This window comes from Kogia breviceps, chromosome 1, assembly GCF_026419965.1.
Source record: "Kogia breviceps isolate mKogBre1 chromosome 1, mKogBre1 haplotype 1, whole genome shotgun sequence".
NCBI classification, from domain to species: domain Eukaryota; kingdom Metazoa; phylum Chordata; class Mammalia; order Artiodactyla; family Physeteridae; genus Kogia; species Kogia breviceps.
In genome coordinates this window covers 47260534-47274809 of record NC_081310.1, presented here as the reverse complement: position 1 = coordinate 47274809, position 14276 = coordinate 47260534, and the positions used below count along the sequence as shown (strand labels likewise).

The 14276-nt window shown below is 48.1% G+C and overlaps 1 protein-coding gene and 1 long non-coding RNA gene across 3 annotated transcripts in view; one reads left to right on the top strand and one right to left on the bottom strand.

Moving 5' to 3' along the window:
• Positions 1-14276, bottom strand: part of TNR (tenascin R) — a 425553-nt gene that overhangs the window by 352430 nt on the left and 58847 nt on the right. The window lies entirely within an intron of this gene.
• On the top strand, positions 2065-12303 carry LOC136794018 (uncharacterized). Its single transcript, XR_010840171.1, has 2 exons — positions 2065-2488; positions 11935-12303. It is a non-coding gene; the product is annotated as an uncharacterized lncRNA (long non-coding RNA).

Below are 14276 nucleotides of genomic sequence, written 5' to 3'. Positions count from 1 at the left end.
GGGAGCCGGGAGATCTGTGTGGGTCCAGCCTGGCCAGGGAGGGGGAGCGGGGAGGGCTCCCACCTGGGGAAAGGTTTAAGGAAAAGGAGAAAGAGCCAAGGAAGTGCAGGAAGAAAGACTGGAAACCCAGGGATGAAAGCTCATTTTTTCTTTTCTTTTTCCCACGACATAGCTCTCCTTCTGAGCAAGTCTCTTTAAAATGGAATAGATGGGGCTTCCCTGGTGGCGCAGTGGTTGAGAGTCCACCTGCCGATGCAGGGGACGCGGGTTCGTGCCCCGGTCCGGGAAGATCCCACATGCCGCGGAGCGGCTGGGCCCGTGAGCCGTGGCCGCTGGGCCTGTGCGTCCGGAGCCTGCGCTCCGCAGCGGGAGAGGCCACGGCAGTGAGAGGCCCGCATACCGCAAAAAACAAAAAACAAAAAAAACAAAAAATGGAATAGATGGCACAGTTCTGAACGGCAGCTCCGGCCTAGAGCTGGATCCCTGGAAGCTACAGCCTAACTCCATCAAATTCCATTCTTTATGATTAAGCCAAAAGCCCTCCCATCAGGCTTAAGCCATCAATCTCTCCCTTCTCCACTATAGCACACCCAACCCCCATACATGTGCCCATGCATGCAAACACACACACACACACACACACACACACACACACACACACACACCACTGGCCTTACCCCCTTGCCCTCTGGGGCTAGGGGAAGCTGTGATGCTGTAGGCTAGGTGACCAACCACCCCCTTTGAGACAGTTCCGGGCAACCTGGGATGGCTGATCAACCTACGATAGTCTGAATACTCCACGCATTAGGGATGTTCGGACTGTCCTTGCTCCAGACCAGGCGGCCTCCCTGAGCAGCCCCTCCCCCAGATACCCCTGGCTTTTGAGGCCGCCTGCCCCTCTGGCCTTCTGGGTTCTGCTTCTCTTATCCATCCCCTAGAAGAAAGGAAAGCACCAGGACCCCCAGCATCAATCGGCTGGACCTCGGAGAACCTGTCCTACTGTGATGCATTTTTAAATTGGATTGTGACAAACATTTAATACCTAATAGAGCTCTTACCAGCACAGTTAATTAATAAGGTGACTAATCTCCTTCAGTGGGAGCTCAGAAAGAGAGAAAAGAAGGGAAAGGGAGAACGGGGAGAGGCATTTGGGGAGATGGGGGTGGAAAATGACTACTGAGCCTGTGTTTTCTGTGCGGCAAGGGATTCCAGACACATAGCACAGGGAGACTGCATCAAGTTTACAAGAGAGAAACAGAACATTGTCCGAGCAGTCAGGTGGACAAGGACCCTCTTCTCAGCCTCTCACTCTGCCCCATCATGCACGTCAGCTTGTCGCCTCTGGCTTGTTAACAATGCCTGAGCGAAAGGGGCTTTGTGGATGCCCTAAAGCTGTACAGAGTGTTATAAGCCTTTTTGCTGAAACTGCCTCACCGAGGGGGGCACAGCTTGGCACTGCCAACCCAGAGCCACGGGCCCTTCACCCTTCTTGTACCCCAGTGTCATGCAGATAGCAGTTGGAACACAAGTATTGTGTTCATATGTTCTCTGAACCACACAGGTACACTCACGAATGTGCAGCATATACACGCTCCCACGCACATGCTGTCTACACGGGCACGCAGGCGTCACTGTGGGTCTACACAGCAGAAAAGCACGCACACACACAAGATGCAGGTACAGATGAAATCGCTAGCGCTGATGTGCAAACGCAGCACATCCGCGAACACCCGGGGAGCTGGACTGGCACGTGGACACCCTCCTGTCTAAATAGAGGCTTGTCTCCTGCAGGGCCTTGCTATTATCTGAGTAGGGAAATCCCACCATCCTCTCGAGGTCCTGATAAGGAGCCGGCTGTAGCTGTTAGACAGCTGTCACTTCCATTCTGGCAGGTGGTCCCATGCACGGGCGTGTGCAGAGAGGCTGTGGGAGGACACTGGGCCAGGTTCCTGGGTAAGTGGTGTCACTCTGGGGGATGACAGGCGTCCCGGAAACACTGGATGCCGTCGACATCGCACCCACTTGTGGGCGGATGCAAAAGGGAAGGCTCAGTGTCAGAGTTAATGCTCAAGGCGGTGGTGCGGGGGTATTAATGCCTATGTGCAGGGTGCTATAGTAACTGCTGGGAAGGAGAACTCCTCTGAGTTTCTCTGCAGCAGCACAGTGGCAGGTACTGCGCTGAGCTTTACAAATGTGAGACTTTCATATTCTGGTCTTTAATGGCGGGTGATAAGATTAGGGCAAGAAAGCTGTGATTTAGCAGTTCCGAGGTACTGATGGCTCAGCCACCGTTCGTCTGCGTTAATCTCTGCAGGAAACCTGTGAGGCGGGTAGGCTAGGTTAAACTACCTTTTGTCTCCGGAGAGAGAAAGTCGGGCCTCTTGAAGCAGGACACGGACCTCACCCCTCCTCGCTGAGCTCCAACCCACTCGAGGCCGAGTGGTGATGGCCACTGACGGAGAAGCCCGGGCAGCTCCTAACTAACCCGGTGAGTGACAGGACCATGCACACCTGTCTGTGTGCGGGGGGTGGGACAGCTGGCAGGGCCACTGTCTTTGGGCCTGAAACAATGATGGGTCCCCTGATTGGACTCGAAAGAGAGACTGACGATGAGAATCATAGCTGGAAAGGCCAGAGTACACATCAGCCACAAACAAAAAAGCTGATCAAGAGGAAAATCCACCAAGAAGTGAATGGAGGCTCTCTCTCCCTCTCCTTCACTTGTCTACTTCACTTGTCTATCATTAACTAATATATTAACGATATATTAATGATTCCTTACATTTGTACGACACTTTCCATTCTCAGGAACTCTCACGTATATAGAACTGTTCAGTACTCATGTCAGAAGGAACCTGGGACTTTCCTGCACAAGGAGTTATACAATAGTTAGAGATGGAGCCCCGAGGAGGACCCAGACCTCCTAGATCTTAAGCAAGCACTAGCTCCTCTGCACATCATCTCACACCCACCATGGCACTGGGAGGCAGTTACCACTGTCCCCATTTTACAGGCAAGGAGACTGAGGTTCTGTGGATAAGCGTCCAGTTATGTCTAAGACTACTCAGGTAACAAGTAGCAGAGACAGGCCTTGGGGTCAAGCATGTGGATTCCCAATGGTGTGATTTCCCACTTCCCCACGTTGTGCTTTCTCATTAAAAAGAGTGGTATGAGGGGAGACCCAGAAAGAAGAGTTGAAATGCAGGCAGGAATCTAATGGCACCGATTCCTCAACTGCCAGAGGGCATATGGAGCTGGCATGCAAAGTCAGGGGGACAGTGTCCAAAATGTGACCAGAGGACATTCAGTGAGGCTTTCTCATGGGTATTTTCTACTCCCTCTTGGGCTTCTCGGAGCCCTTCTTCCTTGATTTCCCTCCGTTGGCTCTTCACACTTCTGCCCTGGGCAATACCGTCCCTCTTTAGTTGGACAGGTGAGTGGCCCTCTGCCATTGCAGTCTTACTTTCTTGCAGCGGCGACAGCAGGAGAAACGTCCCCGCGTCACCGCACATCACTCCTTCTCTGCTCTGGGCCACACCAGGGTCAGGCTCTTCCACCACATCACATGCAGGCCTTTCACTGCAGCAGAAAACCTCTGAACAATTGTTTGCCTGACAACTTTATCCTGGGAGGAAAAGCCAAGGCAGCAGGGAGGGGGAGGAGTTCCAGGAAAAGGCTTAAGAGAGGCAGAGCCCTGGCAGTGGGCAGAGCAGAGCCTCGGGTGAGGAGAACAGCCCGTGTTTACTACTTACTGCTAAAGTGACCTTACCAGAGTCATTGAATGTTTTTGAACTTCATCTATTAACTGGGAATTAAAAATCTCTGCACGCCTCACTGGATTGTTGTTGGGAAGAAATAATACATAGGAAAGAGGTTTGAAAGCTGTAAAGGGCTACTGAAATGAAAGGTAAATGAAAGGTATTTTTTATTAGGTAGAATAAGGAAGGTAAGAGTGACAAAGGAAGAGGAGGAAAGAAGCCAGAGGGCTAGGAGTAAGTGCCAGCAGAAATGAATGCTTTCCCACAGAGAAATGCATTAGGCACCTTCAAATGTTCATTCTTTTCTAGGAGAACATAAAGAAAAAGCTATTCTTAATGGGCATCAATTATAAGACTTAAGAGGTAGCTCATGGCGCCTGTGATTGATTGGTGGCTATCATGGTGACTCTTTCAATTATTTCCCCAATCCAGTCTGATACACAAAATCTCTTCTTTCTTATCCTCAGCCATCCTAAAAAGGGCAGCACTGAGGATGGGGGAAGTATATAAATGAGGGAGGAACTAAGTGATGCCCGTCTCCCACCCCACCCCCCACCCCAGGGAGGTGAGCTGGGAGAGAAATGAGTAATTCCTGTGCCTCCCAGACACAGGTCAACCTGGATGTGAGGGGAGGTTAGTGGGGGCTTGGGTGCATTTTATTTTATTTTATTTTATTTTATTTATTTATTTATTTATTTGATTCCAGTTGAAATCTTTTTTTTTTGCTTTTGAAATTTCATTTTACTGAATCCATTTTACTTAATAGTTAGAACTATTTATAATATATCATTGTCATCTTTTTTTTGGACACACACACACTGTATTTTATTTTTACAAGAGATAAATAAACTGACACCAAGCATTGTAAATGGATGAACACAACAAAAGCAACAATGATTGCAATTACCAAACATGAAACACACTCATACTATGTCATAATATTGACATTCAGTCCAGTAATCCTCCACTGTAACAGCTCCTTTACTTTGCAGTGAAAATTGATTTGTATATTTTTTGCCTCTGAGTCCTTGTGGGATTTTTTTTTAATTCAAACAGAAAGTCACAAAAATTATAATCATCCTCATCAGTTCACTGAGTCCCATGTAATTAATTTTTTTTTTCATTTTGATCTTTTGTTAACACTTTTATGAATTCATCAGTTTTCCATTAGGGTTCTGAAAATGCTTATTCATTCAGTTCAGCAGTATAGTCAGTTACCAGAAACCTGTGCTTGTCAGAGTCTTTTCCATGAATTCCTTGAAGATTATAAACTTTAGATTCCCTTTCCCTACCTTGGATCTACTGAATTAAAATCCCCAAGGTGGGGCCCTGGCATCTGTATTTTTTTTAAACATGCCCCAGGTCATTTTTATGCATGGCCAGGTTTAAAAACCACTGCTCTATCTCCTGCCCTCCCAGCCATAGGGACCAGTCAGTCTGCAGGCTTGGCCACCCTCCTGCCCTTCCTCAATACACAGAGAGGGGTCTCTTCTGGAAGACATGGTGTTGGGATAATCTTGCATCCCTGCTTGCCTACCTCTCCTGTCTGATTTCTCATGCTCTCCGTTCCTCTCCCAACCCAGAGATAGTCCTGGCAGAAGCACCTAGGAATGGGCTAACTTGCAGCTGTGGGGCACTGGGCAGAGGGAGATCTCGAAGACAGCATCCAGGGACAAAGATGGCACTGATGATGAAATAAACACAACAGGCCTACAATCAAGGGCTTGGCAGAGACAGGAAGACCATGTAGGAAACCACAGTGGTTTGGGTTGGAAAGCTAGAGAGAAGAGCCCTGCGGTGCCATGTCCTTGCGCTTCTGGGAAGGCAGAGAGACCAGGAAACACATTCAGGCAAGATCACCCACACCGACAGAGTACAGGTGGTCTGTGGGGGTGGGTGACTGTGCTGCCCTCCCATTTCCAGAGTGACTAGTTTCCTCCCTTCTCCCCACGACTGTGTCTGTCCATATTCCCAGTGAATCTCCAAGTCAGGTGGGCCTGTTCCGGTGCTCAAGAAAAGAGAGCTCTTCCAGCTAATTCTGTATATTTTGCTATTGATAAATTTTGTTCTTAAGGGTCAGGGTAAAATAAGAGGGGCCTTTCTGCAATCTTGCTTAAACAGCCCCAGCCTACATTGCTGGTGCCTGGGAACAAAGCTGTAACACTACTGAGGCTGGGCTAAAGCTTGCTAGACATCACGCAACCTCCCTATGCCGTGGGACAGGATGCTGGACCCGACACCTAGGGCGCTGATGAGAGGTCTTCAAGTTTCTGGCCAGGTGCAGGGCCTCTGGAGCATTTACTGAACACCTACTGGGTGCTGGATTCTAGACTAACTATAAGAGAAGGGGAAGGGACAGCATTATTAGAAGACATGATGCCACCATCAAAATACCCAAGTTCAATTATGGTGGGCCATATGCCCAGTTACAGGTGCATTCTATCATGAGGCACTATCCTCAACCATGAAGACAATGTCACAGACCATTATCAATAAGACACAGACTAAAAACAAAGGACTGCATGGGGGTGGGGGGACAGTACTGAGGAAAGAAGGGATTGGAGTGAGGCTGGAAGATTCGAAGATTTTTTGGAAGAGGCCAGGGTCAATCAAGTAAAAGTGAGTGGGTTCCACTCAAGGCCACCCATGTGAGGACCAGGAAGCCACGTGGAGGAGCAGAGAATTCTCCAGAGGGAGGAGAAAGGCCTGGATTCTGCTTCCATCTCGAGGTGTTTTCTTGCTCTGGCTTCAGTGTTTTACCTGCACGGGTGATCCAGATATGAGTCACTGCCCTCCATGAAATCCGTAGCTCCTCCATCATCCTGCCTCTGTCTGCCTGAGGGCACTGGGGGAAGACAGATCTACCCTGTGATGACTGTGTAACCTCCACCTAAACACAACCTGGCCTTAGCTTTGAGAGGAGGTCCTAGCCGAGAACCACATAGGCCCCCAACTGGATCCAATCACCAGCCAGCTGCTTTGTCTGTATGCGGGTCACTCCCCAGCCCCAGAGTTTATAAATAAACCAAGAGAAGTCATTTTCTCCCAAAAGACCGGGATGTCTCTTGAAATACAGAGATGTTCTGTCTTGTGACTCCATGGTTCCTGAGTTATTCTTTGGCGAGGAACAGGGCTTGGATTGAACCTGGTTCCCATTTACAGTTGAGAGTCTCAGCGTAGGGAGGAGGGGGTGGAGCGGGGTAGGCAGGGGCACAGACAGAGATGCTCTTGGTTGCATCCTGATGTAATAAATGGGGCCATTAAATGGACAAGAGAGGGAGACAGAATAGAAGTGTGGCAGAGAGGGAACGAGGAGAAGGCAGGAGGGTGTTGAGATGGGAAAGGAACAGTGAGAGAAAGAGACATTGACAGAGACATAGAGGAGAAATGCTGGCAGACTAACAGCTGAAACATCCATGCCAAGGCAGAGGAGAGAGAGACAGGGAGACTAGAAGATTGTACCAAGGCAGACAGCTTGCAGCAAAGCTCTGGGACTGTGGAAATGCAAGAGGGACAGAGGCAGAGTGCAGAGCGGCAAGGAATGGGAGAGAGACACAGTGAAGGAGAGCGGAGGAGAGGGTAGGAACAGAGAGGACGGGCGGGTATAAAGGACATGGCATGCACATGGGGTCTGAGTGTGAGGGTTAAAGGCCCACATGTGTCTAAAAACAAAAGAGCAGCATTGTCTGTCTTGTATGCATCCTTGTGTAAAGAAACGGATTTGCGTGGACCCTGGATTCAGACCGCCTGGGTCTGAATCCTGGCACTACCAACTGCTAGTGGTGCAGCTTTTGGCAAATTAAGGGACTGATCTGAACCTCGGTTTCCCTTCTGTGCAAATGGGGATAATGTTAGTACTCCCTCATGGGGCTGTCATGAAGACTGAAGCTTTATAGATGATATGTAAACAGTACAGTGCTCAGTACATAGGAAGACCTTCGGGGGGCTACAGGTGTGGACAGGATGTAGGTGCACACAGACCAAAGGGAACAAGAAGGATGGGGGCAGGGAGAAGCAATGGCCAAGGGTGAGCCCCCCTTTTTATTTACAAATCTATTATTTGGAGTCAACACCATTTTGTTGTGAGCAATGGGGCTAAGGAGTGAAGAAACAACTCCCAGCAATGGATCAGCCCAAAAAACAGAGTCTTAGCCAATAAAGGAGAGAGATCAGGAGACACAGGCCAGTGTCAAAATAGACTGTGAAGCTGCAAAGGGTGGTAGACGTGCTGGGATGCCAGCAGGACCCAGAGGAGGCTGAAGCCAGAGACAGCCAAGGAAGAGCTGGCTCTCCTGGTGAGCTGCCCCAGCACAGAGGGAGCAGGCGTGGGGAGGTGCAGACAAAGGCAGCCAAAGCTCCAACTGCGAGGGAAGTCTGCAGATCGTGCTGCTGTTGATCTGTCATAAAGCCCAGGAAGGGGAGTTGAATTAAATGTGCCACCTCTCACAGAGCATGCTCTTCTCTCCTGCCATCCAGAGGATGGGCTTTTTTAATTCTTCCCAAAGTGATGTGAAACTTAAGAAATGACTTCCTCTGGAAAAGATGTCACACACCAATAACTGGATACAAGAAGGTCACTGGGGCAGAGTCACTGGCTACTACTTTTTCTGGGAGGAAAGGCAAAGATGTAAGGAGAAAGGTGGAAGGGACTGGAGCATGTTCTGCTGCAGGGCCCCGCCCTCAACCTGAGGCTGGCTCTCCTGAGCTCAGGGTGGGCCAAAGGTAAGGCGCTGAGGACAGACGCCTCTCTCCATACGCCCTCGCTGACCAGAGCTACTGCTAACGCAAAGGTCCCGGCACACCTGAGCACTCTCCTTGCTCTCAGTAGGTGCTGCTCGCTGAATGGTATTTTGTCGCCAGAGATGGTTCCTGAATCACATGAGCCCCCCCCCCCAACCAAGGATGGTTTTAATCCTGAGCGAAAAACAAAATGTAGGAATCCAAGATCTTAAATCTCCAGTTTGCTAAACTAGGCTCTCGGTTCTGGAATGAAGCCTGGAGCCATAAACAGAAGAACACGTTGAAAGAGTTAAAACGTATTAATTACTGCCAATGCTCATTTGTGGTTATGAATATCATAATCATATCTATCCCTTACTGCGAGCCTCCCCAGGGCCCAAGACCTTATACACATAAGCTCGTAAATCCTCCCAATGACCCTACGGAGCAGGGATTAGGATTCCGTGTTCTAGACAAAGACAGAGGCTCGAAGAGGTGAGGAAAGCTTACACTCAGAGTGGCTCAGAGCCTCCCCTCTTCCCACATCTAAATCTATATTGGGTTTTCTTAAGGAGCATGGATTTCCTTTAATTCCAGATTCTACTTTAAATGTACTTTCACTGGAAGGCAGTTCAGCCCTCCCCTGACTCCCGCCATCTTCTGCGTAGGATGGAGTGATGGGCTCAGTTGAGACTGTCCTTGTGAATAAGACATGATCCCAGAACTCTGGCAGAGAGGATAACCCTTCTGAAAGGTGCTTGCCCAGAGATGGATGTCAGTTCTACTCCCGCACAGACTGCTGGGACTTCTGCAGGGCAGGGGTGGGCAGAAAAGGGGTGTACCAAGGAATCATCCTCTCACACTCTTGTGGCAATAGGAGGGGTGCAGGAACCTGCTGCCCTTTGCCTCTGGAGACCCACACACACTACATGAGGGTGATGCAATGATACGGATTCCCTCTTCTAATTGTCCAAAAGTTTAAAATTTACTGCTCCAAGAAGCATTCCATGTGTAGCTAGAGCTATAGTGAAAGCCCACAAAATAATAAGGCCACCATTTCTCTGTTTGCAACAAGATTCAAACTGCTCCAAAGTACTGCTCCCAGAAACAAGGGATGAGTCTGTGGGCAAGGGGTTGGCCCCAACAGGGCAGGGGTCTATGGGCACATGACAGCTGGTCCTGCTTCCCCCTTTCTCCATTTACTTGAGTGACTTCATGTAGTTCTCATAGCATCCCAAAGAAGGTGTCTTAGTCTGTTCAGGCTGCTGTAAGAGAATACCATAAATGAGGTGCCTTATAAACAGATTTATTTCACACAGTTCTGGAGACTGGGAATTCCAAGATCAAAGTGTTGGCAGATTCTGTGTCTAGTGAGAGCTGGCTTCCTGATACATAGATGGCCATCCTCTCACTGTGTCCTCACATGGTAGAAGAGGCAAGGGAGCTCTCTGGGGTCTCTTTCATAAGGGCACTAATCTCATTCATTAGAGTTCTGTCCTTATGACCTAATAACTTCCCTAAGGCCCCACCTCCTCATATAATCACCTTGGGAGGTAAGATTCAACAAGAATTTTAGGAGGACATAAACATTCAGTCTGTAGATGGTCTGCTATAGAACAAGCTTCCGTGCTCTTCTCTCCTTACTAACCTCACACACGCACAAACACACACACACACACACACACACACATACAGCTTATTCCCATAAGACAGCAAGGAGCCCACAGAGGTCTAATAGAGAAAGATAATAAAGTCTTGTCCTAGAAAAATCAGATTAATACTCAGCTCCTTACAGGCAGTAAATGGCAATGTGTTACCAGTACTTTTACTGGAACAATCGTCCTAAAGGAGTGATTCTACTGCCATCACCCTTCTCCAGAAAAGACCCTGAAAACACCTAAATTGGTCAAGGGTGAGCTGACAGATGGAACTGAGCTGCCTTCTCTGTCCAACCCCGTCCAGCACGAGGCAGGCGGTCACGCCCCGTCTTCTGGACATTCACAAAGAGGCCTGTACAGGTGCCATTCCAGAACCCCCCTGTCTGTCTTCCCCCTCAGCCCAATGCCTGCAGTGGGAGGGAAGGTATGAGAGTTGGGAGGCAAAAAGGGAAGGGAGGATGGAAAGGACAGACCGAGGAAAGTGGCATGAGACTGTGTGTTGGTGTGGGTCTGGGGAAACCCCAGGAGATCGGCTTCCAACAGTGTTTAATTTAGTGACAGAAAATAGATTCTCACTGCCAGCCACCAAGTCTGCAGAAGCTGACAATGAAGCAGTCAGCTCTGCGTTCAGGCAGCTCTGGTCTCGTGAGAAGGAAATTTGTGAGCTTCGTGCTCTTGCACAAACAGGAGAGTGACTGTGGGAGCCACAGTCCCAGGGTGGAGAAGCAGCCACCCTGCTCCTGAAGATGAAGAGGCTAACTCTTTCTAAAGCCTGCCTCTGGCCTCTGGGAGACTCAGGAAGCTAGAGATGCAAGGGTCCCTATGCACACCGATGCCTGGCCAGCCCTGTCCGGGAGAGTGTCCACGTGGCACCTCTGTACTGGACGTGTGTATCAGCCTGACTCCACTGCTGGAGGAATGTTGAAAGTCCATCTCCTTTTCTGGCAGGCACGACATGACGGCTGATGAAATATGAAGCCACTCATTCATTCATTCAACCTAATGTACCACACTTCTACTGTGTTTCCACCCTGTGTGAAGCACTACGGTTCTGACAGTGCAGATAAAATAGAAGCAGACCCTGCCTTCCCAGAACTTACAGTTTAGTGAGGGAGACAGAAAATCAATTAAGTGATGAATGGATTTCATCCATCCATCCCATTATGTACACGTGGTTCCAAATAATGAAGGGAACTGATTAGAATGATAAAGCCTGAGATAAGATAAGAGTTCAATATCATCTAGCTCATCATAACTTGGCATGTGAGGGAATGGAAGCCCAGAGAGGTTGCATAATGTCCAAAATCACACAGGCAGGAGGTGGCAAGGGCAAGGACCAGAACTATCATTCCCTCTTTAATGTTTTTCCTGTCATACCACACTGCCACCATCCAAAGAGACCCAACATACTCAGAGTTTCCTGAAGCATTTCTTCGAATAACCACTCTGTCAAACGTTCCATGAAAAAAGTGTTCTATCATCAACTAAGTTTGAGAAATGCCAGCACTGTATCTCCCTTATGGAGGCTGACAGTGTACATGATTGTATTAAAGGCTCTGAGGTCTGTGGGAAACGACTCTGTTCATCATTGTCTAAACCAGTGTTTCACAAACTGCTTTGAACACGGAAGCCCTTTTATTCACGTGATGCATCTTAACACCGCACACCGGCATTCCTCAGGACTTTGGGAAATCCCAAATCAGTTAAAGTTCTGTGGATTTTAGACATGTGACCCTCCTTTGCTAGCTTTTTTCCTGTTTTCTTATTATGTCAAGCAACCTTGGTTCTTCCCCTCTAAGTTACATTGCAGGGACTTCCCTGGTGGCACAATGGTTAAGAACCTGCCTGTCAATGCATGGGACATGGGTTTGATCTCTGGTCCAGGAAGATCCCATATGCCACGGAGCAACTAAGCCCGTGTGCCACAACTACTGAGCCTGCGCTCTAGAGCCTGTAAGCCACAACTACTGAGCCTGTGAACCACAAATACTGAGACCACTTGCCTAGACCCCGTGCTCTGCAACAAGAGAAGCCACTGCAATGAGAAACCTGCGCACTGCAACGAAGAGCTGCCCCCACTTGCCACAACTAGAGAAAGCCCGCACGCAGCAACGAAGACCCAAGCAGCCAAAAATAAATAAATAAATAAATTTATAAGTTACATTGCATCTGAGTCTTCATTCTCTTTCAGCTCTCTGAGACTCCACATTTCTGGGTATCCCTTTTCCCTGGAATTCTGGAGTTCCCTCTTCTCTTGAATTTCTTCATTTTGCTCTCTGAGAGAACGTACTTCTTTCTGTCCCTCAGTAATTGATCTTCAATCTACTTCGAGCTTGCTTCTTCCTAGGTAGTCAAGGAAAGCACTTGAAACTTCACCAATCATCTTCTTATGCATAATCCAATAACTGACCTATGACCTTTCTCCACCACAATTTGCTTCTCCACTTAACAGTTCATTCATCTGTTTGAACAATACTTATTGAATGCTGATGCACAGGTCACACTGAAGGCCGCTTTCCCAGTAATCTCTGCCTGGTTAATTCTACTGGTTAGAGAACTGTGGGGAATACAGTTAAGTTCATAAGTTTGACCGCTTTGGAGCCCATGAGTTTTATTCTGCCCATGACCTTGAATCCTGGCCAATATTCTCTCAAGTGGGTGCCTTTGGGCATGAAGGGAACAGGAAAATGGAGTGTGGCTGGCTAGGTTCGATTTGTGACTTCTACTGGAAAAAACATTCAAAGTCCATGCCCTGGGACTAGAGTCATCGTCACATTAAGTATGTCCAAGTGACGGCTGATTCCTCCCTAAATCAGCCATCCACCCAGTTCTCCCAGATTCCTAATCATCTCTGAAACCATCTCCCTCTGTTAAAAGGTGTCGTTAATTCATTAGGAAATAGCTAACACGTGTCTTTTATTCATTTTTACTCAAACAAATGTAATGTTTGCTTCTATTGACTGACATTTCTTTATTCTCCCTGACACTGTGGTTCATGTGTGTTGCTCAGAGATTTCACTTGGACCTGAAGGAATGAGACAAGTGGCCTTGAAAAATACTCACTGTCTGGCAGGAGGATTATCAGCAATATGGTCCCTTTCACAAGAAACTTGCTACCACCAGGTGTGCAGCTGGGTCTAAATTTTGACTGCGTACAGGCACGCGCACACACCACACATACACATACATACACAGAGTATTTTTCCATAAGAAGAAAAACTCAGAAGTTGATTTTTCTATGCATCTAAGTTTTTGTGGAATCCTTTGAGGAATTATTTTCATGGAATACTGCTTATTACTCCTGCTTTCCCAATACTCAGGAATATTTAAAATATAAGACAAATAATACTCTTACCATAGAGTCATTAAAAAGTGTCATAGAAAACACTACCAACACTTATACCAATCATTAGTTTAAAAGACCAAATACAGACACAGAGACTTCCTAACCAACCTTAGATTGCAAAGCTCACAGCCTTCATCTACTATCAGGACTCTTGATTCTTTTCCCTGAGTGAGTAGGAGAGACCTCGTGGTGTTCGGCTCTGCCTGCCCCAGTTCCTCTCTCCTCTCCACTGCACTATTCTCTTGCCTCTGATGGCCCCATTCACACCCTGAGTCCTACAACAGCCCCTCTGCTCACTCTGTCCTCCACTACTCTGCCTCTATCCCTGCATTAAGGTCTTGTTACAAACACTTATTTTTCCAAAAGCTCGGTCTACGTCACCCTTGTCAACTCCTTACATCCACAGAAAGGAAGCATGCTGTAACAGAAAGAACACAACATTCAAAATAAACCAACATGTTCTTTTCCTTCCTTTCTTTTATTTTCCTTGTTTTCTCGCAGGCAACCTCCAGCTCACCTCTTCCCCCATCTCTGAACCTTTCTCAACATAGGCAGGTGGTGGTTAACCCCCAGATGAGCAAGGCATGAGATGTGCCGAGATTCTTCCTTCCCAGACATATCTTTCATGCCCTTCCTTTCTTTCCTGATCAAGTCCCTGCTCCCCGCACCAAGAAAACATGAGCCAAAGACAATGAGAGACAGATACCGCTGTTAGGATCCCATGTTTCAAGCGAGACACAGCCCAGATGGCTCAGGCTGAGGACCCCCTGGCCCTCTCCATCTTCTGCTGTCAGT